The sequence below is a fragment of the Gracilinanus agilis genome, chromosome 6, assembly GCF_016433145.1.
Source record: "Gracilinanus agilis isolate LMUSP501 chromosome 6, AgileGrace, whole genome shotgun sequence".
Taxonomy (NCBI): Eukaryota; Metazoa; Chordata; class Mammalia; order Didelphimorphia; family Didelphidae; genus Gracilinanus; species Gracilinanus agilis.
In genome coordinates, this window is record NC_058135.1 from 189,082,117 (window position 1) to 189,095,919 (window position 13,803).

Genomic DNA, 13,803 nt, shown 5'->3' on the forward strand with positions numbered 1-13,803 from the left:
CTAGTATTCTATTTAAGATTTTTGCATCTATGTTCATTAGGGAGATTGGTCTGTAGTTTTCTTTCTCTGTTTTTGATCTCCCTGGCTCTGCCCTCCTTAATTTGTTAATATATGCACTCAAGGATATAAATTTCCCCCTGAGTACTGCCTTGGCCGCATCCCACAGATTTTGGTAGGATGTCTCATCATTGTCATTTTCTTCAATGAATTTGTTGATTGTTTCTATGATTCCTTCTTTGACAAATTGGTTTTGAAGAATCATATTATTTAATTTCCAATTAGTTTTTGATTTTCCTGTCCAAGTGCCCTCACTAATTATTATTTTTATTGCATTATGATCTGAGAAGGTTACATTTATTATTTCTGCTCTTTTGCATTTGTTTGCAATGATTCTATGCCCTATAACATGGTTAAGCTTTGTGAATGTGCCATATGCAGCTGAGAAGAAGGTGTATTCCTTTTTGTTCCTATTTATTTTTCTCCACATATCAATTAGATCTAATTTTTCTAGGACTTCATTCACCTCTCTTACCTCTTTCTTATTTATTTTTCGGTTTGATTTATCTAGATCTGAAAGAGGAATATTTAGATCTCCCACTAGTATGGTTTTACTATCTATTTCCTTCTTGAGCTCTGCCAGTTTCTCCTTTATGAATTTGGGTGCTATGCCACTTGGTGCATACATATTGAGCAGTGTTATTTCCTCATTGTTTATACTGCCTTTAATCAGGATGTAATGACCTTCCCTGTCTTTTTTAATCATATCTATTTTTACTTTGGCTTTGTCAGAAATCATAATAGCCACTCCTGCCTTCTTTTTCTCATTTGACGCCCAAAAGATTTTGCTCAAACCCTGAACCTTAAACTTGTTTATGTCCACCCACCTCCTATGTGTTTCTTGTAGACAACATATGGTGGGATTTTGGTTTCTAATCCACTCTGCTATTTGCTTCCATTTTATGAGCGAGTTCATCCCATTCACATTCAGAGTTATAATCATCAGTTGTGCATTTGCTGACATTTTCAAATCCTCCCCCATTCCTACCCCTTCTCCTAAGCTATTTCCTTTAAAACCAGTGGTTTGCTATTAAGACCCTATCGCTTATCCCCTCCCTTGATTAACTTCCCTTTCTACCCCCTTACTTATTTCCCCCCCCTCTTTTTGTTTTTAAAGGCCTTATGAATTCCCTCACCCTTCTCCCCTCCCTTTTTTGAACTTCCCACTCCCCTGCTCCCCCTGGTTTATCCCTTCTGACTTTCTCAGTAGGGTTAGATAGAGTTTTTAATCCCAATGGATAATACAGCTACTCTTCCCTCTCTGGGTTGATTACTCTAAGAGTAAGGTTTGATTATTACCTCTTAATGCTCTCTTCCTCTCCTTCTTATAATAGTATTTGTCCCCTCTCCCTCCCATGCCCTCTTTGTGTGCAATAGAATATTCTATTTTCTTATTCACTCAAGTTTCTCTTGGTGTTCCCTGCTATTTACCCCCTCTTTCCCATCCCCCATGTCATTTTAGATTATTTAGTGTTCCACCCTCACCCTGTGAATTATTCTTCTGATTACAATAATAGTGAATATTATAATAGTGAATAGAGTTCACTACAGAGAATTATACATAACATTTATCTACATAGGAATACAGATAATTAGATCTCACTGAGGCCCTTAAAAAGGCAAATTTAAAAATTATAAGTTTTCTTTCTTTTCCCTCTGTATCTTATTTACCTTTTCATGTTTCTCTCGATTTTTGTGGTTGGATGTCAAACTTTCCATTTAGCCCTGGTCTTTTCTGTGCAAATACCTGGAATTCTTCAATTTTGTTGAATGCCCATACTTTCCCCTGGAAATATATAGTCAGTTTTGATGGGTAGTTGATCCGTGGTTGCAGGCCCAGCTCTCTTGCCTTTCTGAATATCGTATTCCAAGCCTTACGGTCTTTTAGTGTGGAGGCTGCCAGATCCTGTGTATCCTGATTGGTGCTCCTTGATATTTGAATTGTCTCTTTCTGTCTTCTTGTAAGATTTTTTCTTTTGCTTGAAAGCTTTTGAATTTGGCAATAATATTTCTAACCGATTTCTTCTCTGGGTCGAATGTAGTGGGTGTTCTATGAATCCTTTCTATGTCTATATTGCCCTCTTGTTGTAGGACTTCAGGGCAATTTTCCTGAATAATTTCTTTTAGTACGGAGTCCAGGTTTCTATTAATTTCTGGTTTTTCTGGAATACCAATTATTCTCAAATTGTCTTTTCTAGACTGGTTTTCTTGGTCTGTCACTCTCTCATTGAGATATTTCATGTTTCCTTCTATTTTTTCAGTCTTTTGACTTTGTTTTATTAGTTCTTGTTGTCTTGAGAGATCATTAGCTTCCAATTGCTCAATTCTAGCCTTTAGGGATTGATTTTCGGCTATAATCTTTCGGTTTTCGGCCATAATCTTCTGGTATTCCTTTTCAATCTGGTCATTTCTGGTGTTCAATTGCAAGATTTTACCTTTTAAACAGTTATTTTCTTGCCAGATCTCTTCCATTTTCCTCAAAATCTCAGTTTTGAACTCTTCCATAGCTTGTGAGGAGTTTTCCTTATTTGAGGAGGGTCCGGATGCTTGTTTGTTCTCCTCCTCTGTTTGCTCGGTTGTCTAGATTTTCTCCGTGTAAAAGCTGTCGAGTGTTAAAGGCTTCTTTTTCTTGTTGTTATTCTTTCTCTTCTGAGTTTCCTGAGGCTGGGTAGCCATCATTAGCCCAGCAGCTTCTCAGGTTTATCCTCGCGCTCAGTGTCTGACCGCGGTCTATTGGCTCCTGAGGTCTGAGTTCTGGTTTTTTCCAAGGTCAAGCCCCCTGGTGGACCCCCTTGCTTGATCCTCTGCAGGAGGTTCCTTTACAAGTCTCAGGGCGCTGCTTCCACAGTCGTATACCCATCTGCACTGGTTCCCCACTCAGGTTTTCAGAGCTTTAGTTCCTGGCTGTGTTTGCCTCCACCACGCCTCCGCCCGTGCCTGTGCGCTCTGCGCCCGGCATCCACTCTCTGCTCCCGCGCTCAGATTTCGCTTGCGTTCTTTGGCTTATTGGGGTCCTAGATCTTGCTGCTCTCAGGAACAGGCCCCGGAGCTGCCAATGACTTGATGGGTGCCCCAAACTTATTCTATTTCTTTTTAGCTGGCTTCAGAGCTATAGATTTTGTGTGTGGAGGGGGTGGGGGTGGGGTGGTTGCTCAGCCCGCAATTTAGTGAGAGCCCTTTATAGCCTGGAAATGTCTCGATTCCACGTACCTTCCACGCTGTGCCCTGTTGTGGGGTTCCTCCGTTAGTCTGGACTTGTTTTTATGTCCCCTTGAGGAGTTTTGTGTGTTTCGGTCAGGAGAGGTTAAGAGCTGCTTCTTACTCTGCCGCCATCTTAACCCGGAACTCCTTCTTGCATCTTTTTTCTTGGTCATTTTCTCAATTTCCTTTTCTTCTCTTGATGCTTTTCCCCTTCTCTGTTTCTCTGTCATATGTTGTCTGTCATCATACTTATTGTCAGATGTGCTCTCTGGTCCAGATACAGGAACAGTGAGGATTGTGATGCATTGTCAGTAATGTCAATCAATTATATGTGTTTGTGTATTATATGCACTTTCAGATATTTTCCAGTGATTTGTGTTTTGTAATGACTTGGCTAGGTTTTGTGGATCAATATCCACTTACATATGCTTTTCTTTTGGAGGGATAATGTTTTATATTGGTGGAATTAGCAATCCAATATTGCTATGATTACATTTATATATACTGTTTTCATTGCTACAGTCATTTCCACATTATGTTTGTAATCCTTCTGTATTTAGGCTTTTCTTTAGGTGTTGTGTACTTTTGATACATTAGTCATCCAGTACATGTATGAAACATAGCCGCTTACATCTTTCTTTAATGCCTATTTCTGGTACCCTGATTACTAATGCATTTGCTTCTCAATATAGTCTTTTCATTTCCTCTTCATCATTAGAAGTCATGTCATCAGAGTCTATGTAAACAGGGTATGGTTTGATGGCTTGGCATTAATTACATCTAATGTTAAAATTGCTTTGATGTCTATATCTGCTAAGTCATTTTCTTGTAACATGCTAGTCATGTATGGTTCATTATTTTCTGTTTCTCGGTTGACTTGGCTCATGGGTTCAGCTGTTTCTGTTTTTTTTTTATTCACTTGAATCATGGAACCTCTATTTCTATATATCCCATGTCCTCTTCCTGTTGTAAAGTGACCACTGTTTGTTCTAGCTTTCGACCCTCAGACTGCAATGCATTTTGATCTTGCAATGCATTTGCTTCCCCAACATTGTTGTTTCTGTATGGCATTAACATGTTGTTTTTTGATTGTTGGATTACACATCTTTTGAATGTCTGCTATCCTTTTCTTGGAAATTTTTCTCATGCCATTTTCCAAGACAAACCATATATAAATTGATACTTTTAAATATGTCACATCTAGGATCATAGAGTTAGAGGTAGAAAAGACCTCAAATGTTGCCTAGTTGGATATCTTCATTTTATGGATGAGGAAACCAAGTACCAGAAAATATAAATGAGACGCTCAAAATCATACAGGTAGTTAACATCAGAAGCAATATTTCAACCAAGGTACTCATGACTCAAAGTCAAAATACTTTCCACTCTTGTGTGCTAATCAGTATTTATAGCACAAGTGTTTCCATTAACTCAATGTCTGGATTATTCTTTAGAAGTTTATTCTCTTTAGACATAAGGGATTTTTATTATTTTGTTTATCAGTTCCTACCCTTCTTCAGTTAATTACCATATTTTTTCCTCCTGTTTATTCTCAAAGCACCTTCTAAGTAATTAAGTAGTATCTGTAAAAGAAGATAAAAATGTATCTTTTAAAAATAAAAATACCATTACAATGTCTTTATCATTCTTAATGTCATGAAGTTCTAAAAGTATGGAAAATTTTAATAAACAGATATGATGCTGGTTTCAGAAGCAACTTCCTAAGACACAGTATATTCTAAACTTCTTTTTCTTACACATTCAACACATATTCCCCCTTACCCTACTTCAGTTTTTCTATATTGAAGAACTTAGAAGTTGAATTACATTACTATATATGTATATATGTATATAAACATTTGATATTTAAAATGTCGTTTAAAAGAATCTGCCCAAGTAGTTTCAAAAAATTCAAAAGCAGTGTCATTCATCTTCACCCTGCACAAAGGAATGTTATCCTTCATTAGTTTGGAATGAGGGATCTAAGAGGAATTGAGCAAAGGGACAGAATGGATTCTGGTGGACAGTCACTGAGTATATTTTAATTATGATGTAATTATTTATAAAAAGAAGTTATAAAATATGTTTAGTTTGGCTAGATAATTAGTTTCCCAGATGAGTTAATGAGTTCCTAATATTTCTATTAGAATACAACTCAAAAGTAAGATAGACATTCAGAAAGTAAAAAGGCCAGTGAATATCATTACAATATACCTTTGCAAAGTCTTAGCTAAATTTTGTTATTTATTCTCTCTGGTTTGATTGTTATGTATATGATGACTTGTGTGGATTATAACTGTTCTGATTTGTCACAAGTCAATGTTCTGACTGATTAAGAAGATAATGCAGGAAAATAATTTTTTTCATATAGAGAAGTTATTATGTAATAGAGATTAGGATTCAGAGTTGAGTGCCATGAGTTCTGATTTAATACTTACTGACAATGTGTCTGCCCAACAATTTTGTGATTCTATCACCCCTTTTTAAATTTTAGGATTCCAGATAGAGCTATTGACTCTCCTTTTATTCATCAATCTTTCCCTCTTAGAAGATCATAGTGTCAGCATCTTGGATCTCATTGTCTCTCTCCACTCCACTTCAAATTTAATTTAGCTGCCAAAATCCTCTTCTTAAAGTGCAGGTTTGGCCATGTTACCATTCTATTTATTAAATTTCAATGTGTCATTTTCACAACCATAATTAGGTATAAAACGCTTTGTTCGATGTCCAAATCTCTCTATCACCTCCTTACAACACTTTACAGTCATCATACATTAGGCAGCAACATGTAATTCACCATCCAGTAACACCAGTCTATTTACATGAAACACTATTTTCTGACTGAAAATTTTCATTAGCAATATGCCAAGCCTGGAATATTCTTCATCATCTCCAATTCTTGCCTTTAAGTACCACCTAAAACCTTGTTTTCCACTAGAAGCCTTCCATAAACTCATAATTCTAGTATTTTCCTTTTTAATATTTCCAATTTATTTTGTATATATCTTGTTTATACCTAGTTGTTTTCACTTTAAATATCCATTAAGCAGTGAATCCTCTGAGAGCAAAGATTGTCTTTTACCTTTCTTTTTAAGTCCAATGCTTAGTAAAGTACTTGACAAATAGTCAAGTTTTAAGAAATTTAAGAAATGTATAATGAATACTGACAGGCTGCAGAAGCACGGTTTTTACATTATTCCTCTATGTGTATTAATACACTGCTGAAAGAAGGTAAAGAAAATTATCCAACCAAGTTACCTGGATGCACTGAAAATTTATGTTACCAAATTTCAACTTTTCTTCACTTTAGAAAAGCAATATTTTTACTCTTCACTCATTGAGTATCCCTCTTCCATTACCCCTACTTTTCTCTGATCTTTCTCCTTCCCTTTGATGAATCTCAGAATTTCTTGACTTCTTTGTGAGGCTTTTCATTTTTATTCCAATGGCTTTTGATAAAGTAGCCTTTCTCTTTGCCAAAGTTATTCCCTAACTTAATTCTAAACAACATATTAAGTGCACAACTTCACTTCCTCAGTAATCTAAAAAGTAGAATTTAGCAATTTGTTACTTCTGGTCTACATTCAATTACAAATATCCAAATTTCTCACATACGTGAAAAAAATTCTCTAGGTCACAGTACTCCTCTAATCCTAACCTAATACATTTTCCATATCCAGACAAATTTCTAGGGAGGAAGAGAACAAAACAACAAAATTGTCCCTAATTTCTGCCATGACTATCTTTCCTCTGACTTCTTAAAACCTTGCAACCAAACCTCATTACTCTCCTATCCATAGTCTCTTCAAAGCTATCAGTGACCTGGTTATGTAATTTAATGGCCTTTTCCTCAGCTATCATATATATTTTCTCTGCTATTTTGTTTTGTTTTTTTCACTATTGACCTCCATCTAATCCTAAATATTTATTCTTCTCTGTATTTTGTGAATATTATTATCTTTTGGTTCTCCTACACTTCTGACTTTTATTTTACTTTCATTTATGGAACCATCATCCATATCATACTCCTTAATTCTGTACCCCAAAGCCCTTTCCTGACACTCATACGCTCTTTATATAATGTCAATTTGGTGACCTCATAAGCTCCTTTTGGTATAATTATTAGATGTCAATGACTCCAGCCTTAGTGACTTTCTTGTGTTTTCATCTTAGATGAACAATTGTTCATTAGACATTTCACATTAGATGTCTTGCAGGCAATACTAATAAAAAATAGAAGGAACTATCTATTCCTCAAAACTAATTCATCTCTCAGACTTCCCTTTTCTAGTGAAGGTATTATCTTCCCTCCAGTCACTCAATTTAATAATCTGAATTTCATTTCTGACTCTACTCCTACTTATTTACATATGCATCAATTTCTAGAATTACAACCTTCACAACTTTTCCATCTATTCTCTTATACACACATGAGTACCACCCTAGAGCAGGCCATCATCTCTCATCTACACTAATGTAGTAATGTGTAACCATCCACCCAGCAACCAGTATGATTTTCCAAAAATAGAAGTCTGAATATCACATCCTATTCAATAAATTTCACTGAATCTAATAACTCTAGAACAGAGTACAATTACTTGTGTCTTAGACTCATTTGGTAACCTAATGAACCATATGGATATTCTTTCCAAAGTTTTTAAATTCATTAAATAAAACATATAGTACTGCAAAGGAAACCAATATTGTTTTCTTCAAAGATGAGCAGTTATGCAGTCATCTAAATGATGTCTTTTCTAATCTCTGAAGTTGCTAGTATCTCTTTGACAAAATTATCTTTGATTGACTTTTTTTCATGGTAACACTGAATCCACAATCAGCTTCATCTAGAAACCCCAGATTAAAAACATCTACTCCAAGATCAAAGCACAGTTCTTCAAATATTTGAAGCCCTTCATAATTCAACTCTCAGCCTAAATTTTAAGACATTAAATATCACACTTCCTCATGATTACTGTTTTCCAGGCAAATGAGTTTTCTTATTGCTCCTTCTTTACAATGCTCTGAATCTTTGTAACAAAAGAATACTCTTTCCTCGTTTCAACATTTTAGATTCTGTACTCTTCATGAAGATTTAATTCAAATGCTCCTTTTTTCATGATGATGAATTTATATTTTTTAACCTCTAAAAATTCTTATTTGAGACAGATTCTTGAACTGTCTAAACTTTTTTAGAACCACCAGTCCTTTTTAATTTTGTAGCTGTTTCATGTTTTGAAACTTTTCCAATGTCACCACCTTTTACTGTGCAGTTCCATTAGCTTTCCCAATTCATATTTTGGACTTCTTGACTATCTTGATTTTTCAAACAAATACAGCATGGAGAGAGTAAATGGGCTGACAAGCTTTTCTATGTTTTTTTTCTAATGCTATCTGGGATCAGTTTATTGATGACTTTGCACCTCCTGGCTCATGATTTCCATTGTTTTGTTACAAATTAGACAGATCCATTGGTTCTGGGCATAAGAGGTGTTATGGATCTGGCTGTTGTACTTTTTGGTACAAGCAACACAAAAGAGGCAGAGCAAGTCGCCATTGGTAGTTTTAACATTAACATGGGCTTCAGTCATGGTGTGCCACTTTTTGACTGTGAAACATGTTTTGTCTTTGAGTAAGGTCTTTTCTATAGAAGTTAGTCAAACAATATTTACCTTGAAAATCTTTAATAATTAACTTGAACTTACAAAAAGCAAACTCATCTTTCTACAGATCAGCAAGTCTCACTTCAAAAGTTTGACCCTTCAGACTGTCAAAGGCAATTTTGTTTTCTTGAGCTCTTTTAACCAATATTATGTATTGGTCTTGCCAATATTATGTGTATGGAATATAGCTGATGCTTTGACATCATACCAATCTTTCTTTGAAAATGGATCAACCACTTTCTTTTTAGTTCTTTTTTTGCCTCCTTCGGAGAGGTGCTTATTCTTTCCCATCACCATGATCCTGCTCTGAAACCCAAAAAAGCAAATGCTTTTTCTTAAATAGATCCTTTCTTGATCCCCTTACATAGTAGTGGCCTTTTAACCAATTACTTTTTATACATCATATATATATATATATATGATATTATATTATGTTCACATACATTAATGTTCTCTCCTTGATTTCACGGGATTATGTCCCTTCCACGTATGAATCTCCAATGTTTAGCACAATTAGTACTAAATTAGTAATAAATTCCTGCAATTCCTGTAGGTACAAAATAAAGACCTGTTAGTTGATTATCTAATTTCCAGATATGAATTTTAACTTTGTTGCTTTTATTATGTGTATTTTGCCAAATAATCAATAAGATGATTTACTTCTCAAAGCAACAGACCACAATCTCTATCTATAAGGAGTTAACATTCTTTTAATAAACAAGACACCACTAGAGATAACTATAACAATATCTATCAGATTTGCAAAATCAAAATAATTCTTCCATCTTTACTCTTTCTCATACCACATATATAATTTGTTGCCAAATCTTGTTCTACATTTCTCATTCCTTTCTCCTTTTGTCTGCCCACTTAGTCAATATACTAGTTTTAGTACTTCTCATCTCAACTTGGAAAGTCTTCCAACTGTTTTTCCTGTCATTTCTTTTCCCTCTCTCCATTCTGACACAAAGGTATGATAATAACAACAAACTAAATAATATTATTTTTTCCATACTTTTAGGATTAAATACAAACTTCTGTTTGGCATTTAAAATCCTTCAAATTTTAGTCTTTGTCTTTTTTTTCTGATTTTATCATACATTAATTCCTTTAACCTCCATATTCCAAACAAATCTGAACACTGGAATACATACCATCTTCATGTCTTTTCAAGACAGCTCCTCGTGTCTGAATGCCATGACATGCCTCCTAGTCCTTGCTCTTCCAACCTCATTTTTTTTCAAAGATGAGCTCTAATGCAATCTGCTTAATAAAGTGTTTTCCCCCTAATCCCTGAAATTGCTAGTGTCTCTTTGACAAAATCATCTTAGATTTAATTTTTTTTTAATTCTAGCACTTAATCCATAAGTACAATCATCTAGAAATAGTCTTACAAGCTTTAAAGAGAGAAAGGAAGAGAAAGATGGAGACACTACTGGCAGGCTTCTGTACATCTGATATTTCAGAAAATCTTCCAATTTAGCAAACATGTAGAGGATTCTTCATCGTCTCTCACTAAAAGACCTTCAGTGATGTATTACTAAAAATATCTCAAAATTCCCAAATATTCAGTCAAGAACAAGCAGACAGAATTTACCAATATTCTATATAAGAAATTTAGATAGACATAAATATATATAGATATGATAAAAAGTTAGAGACACTGATAGAAAATTTTGTAAATATATATATATATATTTATGATTCCTTCCCGCATACAACATACCATATCCTCTTTTAAGTTAAGGACATTTTCTTCTTTTATTTTTCAATAGACATTTAATAGTAATTATTTAGTGATTAATCAATATACAATGCGTTATCCATTTAATATACAATAATATACAACAGGAAGGAAAACAATGCTTATATGAGTCATGAACTGAAAAAAAATCTTCACATGAGAGAAAAGGAGGGGAATATATGAGGAAATTCTTACAACATTAAAATGACATTTTTGAAAAGTGAAAAAATGTGGTATAAAAGACATGATGAAAAGCATTGATAATATTTAATATTTTATAAGGTTTTTAAAAGGATTAAATATAGTTTCCCCCTATAAGTTAGTACCTGCTAAATAGGTATTGCAACTCTTTTAATTTCTATTTTATAGATTGGAGAATTAAGATTTTTGATAATTATCTGAGTCATTATTACTTGATTCTCAATTGCAGTAATATTTCTCTTATACTCACTTATACTAATTCAATTTAGAGATTACTGTAAAATGCCACCACTCAATGTGGCTATAAATGTTATATGTACAACAAAATAAATAAAATACTTTGATACTATTAATTTGTGGTTTTCTAGGTCAATATGTTAAGTTTTGGGGTCCATTACTACTTATGTTTTATTTCTTTGAGGCACAAAATGTAGGAGAAAAAGAACATTAAAATAAGTATATAAGCAGTTATTTTAGATAAGTGGTACTCCTATACTTTTGTGTGAGATTAAGGCTTTTTGAGTGAGTACAGGGGAAGGTAAGTAAAGAAGTGATTATACTTCTGAAGATCTTTGTACTCAGAATACAAACTCATCTTTGAGAGTATAAATTAAACATCAAATCTAAAGAAAGAAAAAGAAGAAATCCAATTTCTGTGAGGTATTCCCATGGTATAGATTCAATATATCCAGAAGTATTGAAGGAGAGAATGAGGAGTATGGAGTTTACTGTTAGCTTGGGTGATTATGAGGAACAACTCTAAAACTAGGAGAGGCAGTAGGTCTTTTAGTTATTAAACTTAGCAAAGAAAGACAAATGAGGCACCCCTGGTTATATCAAAGATGGCTAACTGGGATAACAATTCAGAGTAATACAAATGGGACTCAAGAGGAAAAAAATTAAGTAAACATTTTAGATTTGTAAACAATAAAGGCCTTGACACTTCTCCTTCAATGTTAAAAAAACAGGTAGTAGAAGATCTGATATCTGTAAGTTTTCTTATAACTTAAAGATTTCAGAGCATCATTACTTTCTGTAGATTATTTTTCCCCTTGGAAGTGGTACCTGCACAACTTAAGACCCTTTGGAACATATTTATCAAGAAAATTTCATTTAATTTAAGGTTATATTTTTCTAAATGCAAACTAAATATTAATAACAATCAAATGTTGTTCTAGAAAATAGAATATTTTATATTGAATATTATGTCTCTCCTAAAAAATTTACAGAACACAAATTTTCCTTTGTAAAAGTAAAATTTTAATAGTAAGTATTGTGATAGGGAAAGATAAAATGATTTTTAAGTCAAAGAAAAAGATATATAAGACTGATTACTTTGTTAATAAAGATTTATCAAATTCCATGCAATGACCATTCCTTCCCATTTTATCCTTCTATACGTTGAGTATATTAGCAGACATATTCTAGAGTGGGAAAATAAGATAGCTTAGATTTGGATTGTAAGAGTAAATAGAATGAATTGAGATTCTTTGTTACTGACAAATAAATATAATTTTTCAAACAAATGTCATGATTAGAATCACCAAATCTAAGAACCTGAAGAAACCTTAATAATTTGATAGCACAATCTCCATTTGAACAATAAATTCTATTAGTAATATCCTTTAAATGTGATCATCTGTAGGGGTGTGAAATACTCTAGCTACAATGACTGTGGTCAATCATAGACTAGGATTTTGGCCAAGGGGAGCAGAGACTATACTTGGACCTAGATTATAAAATTTGTAAGAACTAAGTAGGGTCTAGGAAATAACAAACACAAAAAACTTCTGAAGCCTGAGGACATCACTCCCATGCACACATTTTGGGATTTGAGAACTACTCAAAAATAAAACTAACAGTTAAGTTTATTGATTTGGGCACTAAAATGAAAAAAAAAGAGAATAGTAAGCCCAAGAGAAAGAACCCAAGTATAGATAGCTATTATAGGGACAGAGAAGACCTGGGTTCAAATTCAAATGATAGAGAACTTAAAACACATCCAGAATAGCAAAGAAAATCATCAAATGGTCACTACCCTCCCAAAAAATGGGTTTTTGGAGAACTTAAAAAAGATTCCAAAAACCAAATGAGAGAGGCTGAGGAAAAATTAGGGAAAAAATGAAAGCAATTCAAGTAAACTAAGAAAATTACAAAAGAAAGATCATGCAATTGGAAAAATAAATCCAAAAATTCAAAGAAGAAAATAATTCGTTAAGAACTAGAACTAGAAAAGGAGAAGCTAATGAGTTCTGAAGACAATAAGAAAGGCAAATGCAAAGGGATAGGATCTGTTTGTACAAAAAAATTATAGCTGCATTTATTGTGTTAGGAAAGATTTGGAAAATAAAGAGATACCCATAAACTAGGAAATGACTGAAGAAATTGTGGTATGATAGTGATGGAATACTATTGTACTCTAAGGAAAGATGAGCAGGATTTCAGAAAGAAATGAAAAGATCTATGTGAAATGAATCAGAGTGAAACAAGAAGGACTAGAAGGACATGATAAACAGTAATTGGAATATTGTGGGATGACCAAATGTGATAGACTTTGCTAGACAGCCATTACTAGACAGCAATATAAAGGTCTAGGACAATTCTGAGACTTAAGAAAAAGAATTCTTTCCACCTCTAGAAAAAGAACTGTTGGAATATGAATCCATATGAAAATGTGATTTATCACTTGTTTATTTGGATATATGATTTGAGGTTTTGGTTTTATAAGCTTATTCAGTTACAAAAATGAATACTATGGAAATGTGTTTTGCCTGATAACATATTTCTTTTTTTTAGATGCCATTTTTTATTATATATATAAATATATATTTAAACCCTTGTACTTCGGTGTATTGTCTCATAGGTGGAAGATTGGTAAGGGTGGGCAATGGGGGTCAAGTGACTTGCCCAGGGTCACACAGCTGGGAAGTGGCTGAGGCC

General features: G+C 33.8%; 1 pseudogene; it reads right to left on the reverse strand.

The window, feature by feature from the left end:
- Window positions 1-8,437: 8,437 nt before the first annotated feature.
- LOC123252435 lies at window positions 8,438-9,215 on the reverse strand (annotated as a pseudogene).
- Window positions 9,216-13,803: the final 4,588 nt, after the last annotated feature.